Source organism: Epinephelus lanceolatus, chromosome 15 (assembly GCF_041903045.1).
Source record: "Epinephelus lanceolatus isolate andai-2023 chromosome 15, ASM4190304v1, whole genome shotgun sequence".
NCBI classification, from domain to species: domain Eukaryota; kingdom Metazoa; phylum Chordata; class Actinopteri; order Perciformes; family Serranidae; genus Epinephelus; species Epinephelus lanceolatus.
In genome coordinates, this window is record NC_135748.1 from 8,724,877 (window position 1) to 8,729,610 (window position 4,734).

Sequence of the window (4,734 nt, forward strand, 5' to 3'; positions counted from 1 at the left end):
GGCAGGAAGAGGCCGAGCACTTTGGTCAGACTTCCCCTGCTCTCTCTGTCTTTTTTTGTCTATGACTAACATTCTTACAACTCCTCTCTCATGCAGTTATGCTCTCTGCTTCTACTGTTGACAGTCTGGCATTATTACTCTTTCACTGAACAACTTTTTTGATCGGTTTTTCTCATCTTTGCTCATTTCTGCTAATTCAAACAGGATTACACACACCTTTAAATCTTAAAACAACCCTGCTCAAATTCTGTATATGTGGCCTAAATATTCAGCAGATTCTCTGTTAGCCTCCTCCTCTCCTTCCTTGTCCCCTCCCCTCTCCTTTAAAGATTTCCAGATGCTCCCCCGTTCACACTGTGGAATGTTGCTACAACTTCATGTTTCCAGCAAGCTTCATTCTTTCATTCTTCCAGTGCAAAGTCTTACTGTCCATACATTTTCAGAGATTTTTCTCCCCCGATGAGATTAAGTGTTAGTAGTAAAGACCAAATACTTTGCAGGCGTAAAAATGCCAAAAACTGAAGACAAATCTAAATACTGCCACAAAACTGTCAAACAGTTTACAAAAGTATGGTCTAAAGGTCACTGTCTCCCTTCAGTTCATTTACATTTGCATATAATGTAAAACCCACAGATGTGAAGGTGTGTGGACATGCAGACGTGGTCAAAGACCCACACAGACACAACCATGTATTTGCAGTGCAGCCAAGTGTGATGACTGTGCAGCTGCTTCCTGTGCAAACAGAGGTGGTCATACATGCTTTCTGTAAGCTCTACCTAACTTATTTGTTTTCACCATCAGTGAGCAACCATTGGAGGGAGCTATGGTACAGACCATAACACACCATAGTTACACTAGTAGTTGCCACGATAGTGGATTTTCTTTATAAAACAAAGCCTATTACACACCATGAAACATGGTAAGTGCTTGATTTAGCCACTGTCTAATCACAAACTGTGCCATCAGGAGGGAACTTGAATCATTAAAATATCACTGTGGTCACAACTGTTTACAGAAATGCTCAGATTACTTCATAATGTCAGTGTAGGCTATAATGGTGCAGCCAAAACAAATCTGACCCAACCAAAGCCTGTCTTAAATGATTAAAGGTGTATTAGTGAAGTGATTTTCTTTGACAGTAGGGGACAGGGAAGCTAGCTGAAAACACAAACACTGATGAATATTTTCACCTTATGAAGATGTTTTGGTAAAAGATATTTGAAAATATTTATCAGTTCAGCTTTAAAGCTGCACTAGTTGTTTTTCTTAACCAATCGGAGGAAACAGAGCAAACTATAAACACAACATTGTGACAATATTGACAATTCTATCATATGAAGTTCTTATCGTGAATCTGTTAGCATACAGTTGCATATTTGCATTCAAGTTGTGCTTGTGTTCACGTGCTGAATAGAAGGCCAATATTTAGGCTACTCTCCCTTTAGCTTTGTTTTAGTCAGGAAAACATGCTTCTTTAAGCAGGGTTTATACTTCTGTGTTGAATCAACACCATATCTATGGCGTAGGCTCTGCGTAGGCACTTACCCTATGCCGTAGCCTGATGTGCACCTTGCCAGAAATGTAACAACACGTCGTGACGCACACTTCCAGTTTGTATTTGCACACTGAAAAGCTTTTATTGACTTTTATTTCACAGATAACAAATAATTAATTGTAAGGACAATAAAGCCCCCACAATATAGCATTAGAAGTCATGTGTGTGATTCATCTCAGCTTCATATGAATGAAGGAAAAGTTAGCTAGTTGCTAGGCTAATTTATGCAACAGGAAATGTCGAACACTTGCTACCACATGCTAAAAACATTAGCAGGTTGTGGGGGAAACCCAGTCCGAGAATAAGACTGTTGTTTTGTTGGTGAACCCTTGAGAGATTTAATGGAGCCAAATTCTGTAATGTTGCCTTTATTAAATGTTCTTGTTTCCCCTTCATATGAGTAGAGAAAAAAAGTTAGCTAGTCACTAGCTTCATGCAAATGAAAAATGTCACAGGCTAATGCAGATAGATAACACTAGCATGTTGTATATGTGGGGAAAATGTGTTTATGACAGTTTTGTCTATGAACCTAATTTTTTAGCATTTCCTTCGTTAAATGTTGCTGTTGTTTCCAGCTTCATGTAGTGGAAAATTTAACAAGTCACTAGGCTAATTTATACAATGTAAAATGTCATAGGCTTATGCTAATAGAATTAGCATGTTGTACTTGTAAGTAAAAAGTGTCTATGAAAGGACAGTTTTGTCTGTGAATCTTGTGAGTTATAATGGAGCCAAATTAAATTATACTTAAACTCAGTAGGCTAGCATAGAAACCCCAGCGCCAACTAGTGTTTTGAAGCGACGCAGACACACCATCAAACAAGTATAATTGCTGATAACAGTTGGGCCACTTGTGCACACAGGCTATGGTGTTTAGAGCTGAGGGAAACTGCAAAGTTAATTGAATTATAGACGAATTCAGCGAGCGATTTGTGTATGCCGCCATCTTGCGGCGGCGCCGTTGCTGCGGTGACATGTGTCAGTCATCAATTCATTATGCTGCTGTGAACTGACTCTCTACAATGACAGCATCATGAATAGCTGGACTGATGATGTTAGACAGTGGTCTCTGGTAACTGATGAAGGTATCTTAAATGAGTACCGACATTAATATAGAAATTAATCATTTGTTTGAGCGATAAGCAGGAAAGATTAGAGTAACTTAACAGGGAGATAATAGACTGTATCATTAAACACTGTGTAATGTAACGTTAGCATACGTTACGTGTGCTGATGTTAGCAAGCTAGCAGCGTGACACTGAATCATTATGGACAGGCTACGTGACTAAAAACAACAACAACACGTGTTTGTGTTTTGTTTTAGGTATTCAAGAATATTTCATTGATCGCCTGGCCTCCGATGACCAAAAAACGGCAATTACAGGTCTCTGATTGAGGGTCAAAATTACCTGAGCTCCAGATGCGTCGGGCAAATTTTACACCGCCTTTTAGACGACCATCACATCATAGTGAAGGCGATCAATATTGATCGCCTTCAATATGATGTGATGGTCACGTAGCCTGTCCATAATGATTAAATGTCACGCTGCTAGCTTGCTAACGTCAGCACACGTAACGTATGCTAACGTTATATTACACAGTGTTTAATGATAGAGTCTATTATCTCCCTATTACTCTAATCTTTCCTGCTTATCGCTCAAACAAATGATTAATTTCTATATTAATATTGGTACTCATTTAAGATACCTTCATCAGTTACCGGAGGCCAGAGAGTACGTTCACACTGACAGCATTATGAACTGATGACTGAGACATGTCACTGCAGCAATGGCGCCGCCGCAAGATGGCGGCATACACAAATCGCTTGCCGAATTCGTCTATAATTCTCTGTGGGTTCATCATTATAAGCAACCTTATAGTTGGTTAGTTGATCTGTCTTTAATATAAGAATATTGATAGTGCAGCTTTAAAGATATAAGCTACTACATAGCCTACTGTAGGACAACATGAGCATGTTTTATCAGCCAGTGCAGGAGGTTTGTTCATTGAAAAATAGCAGGCAAAAAGACTAAAAAGTCCAGAGACGCTTCATTATTGTTCTGTTAAAATGTATGGCAAATGTTAGATATTTACCAGACATTTCTGTTAGATCGCCGCTCTACTTGGCAAGCTCGCTGCACTTACTGTGAAAATGTGATTTGTGGTATTTGTGTCAGTTACAGGCCACCATATGCTGTGCCAGAAACCTACTGTGGTGCCTCCTAGCCAGTACTTTGTCTTTTATCCGCTTTCTGAACACAGCCACTCTTCTCTGTTTCAGCTGAAATAGACACTGAGCATTTGGGTTAGGTGATTAATTTGTTTACCAGGAGCAGGCTGCAGGATTTGACTGTCTTTCAAAATTCCTTGCTGATGATAATAAATGAGAAGCAACGAATGCGTAAGGCAGCTGTCTGTTCATACAGTATGAGGGTTTTTTTCCTGATGGAGACATGACCGATGAAGATAATAATGCTGAGGCCATATACAGTGCCATTCACATACACATATTTAGCATATATTATTAAAACATTGACTTAGATACTGAGATGTCTATTCCTTTTCTTTTTTAAAACAGTATGTTTGTTTTCACATTAAATGCATACAAGAAGTGCACTGCATCAAAAGTAGCATGTAACCTTCCCTTAAACCCTCCAGTCTTTCCCCTCCCCGACCTCTTCGCTGTAACAAATACATTAGCAAAATGCAAAAGGAAAAAAATCTGTAATTAAATATACATATACTTTCAAATAAAAAAACAAAACAATTAACTAAACAAAAAGTCCTGCAATAAATCCAAAAGGTCTGACAAACTTTACAGTCTATCATAAATCATCCAAGTGGTCTCCTTGTACCAGTACATTCCCAAAGTCACCATGCTCCACAAATAAATATAATATATATAAATATATAAAAGGTCCCCAAATCTTATACAAATTCAGTTTACCCAGTATATGTAATTTATCATCAACACATATTGAGCCATAGTCTTTATCCAAGCCCCCAGGTGTTTTTGTTTTCCACCAATAAAGTCCCATCAAGATTTTTTCTTTAAGTATGCACATATAGATTTGAATTCTTTCTTTCTTCGGGGAAGATCAGGAGGATCCAAACTCAAGTTAACAGCCTTAAGCGGGATTTATACTCGTGTGGCAGACTCTAGCCTACGCACATTACG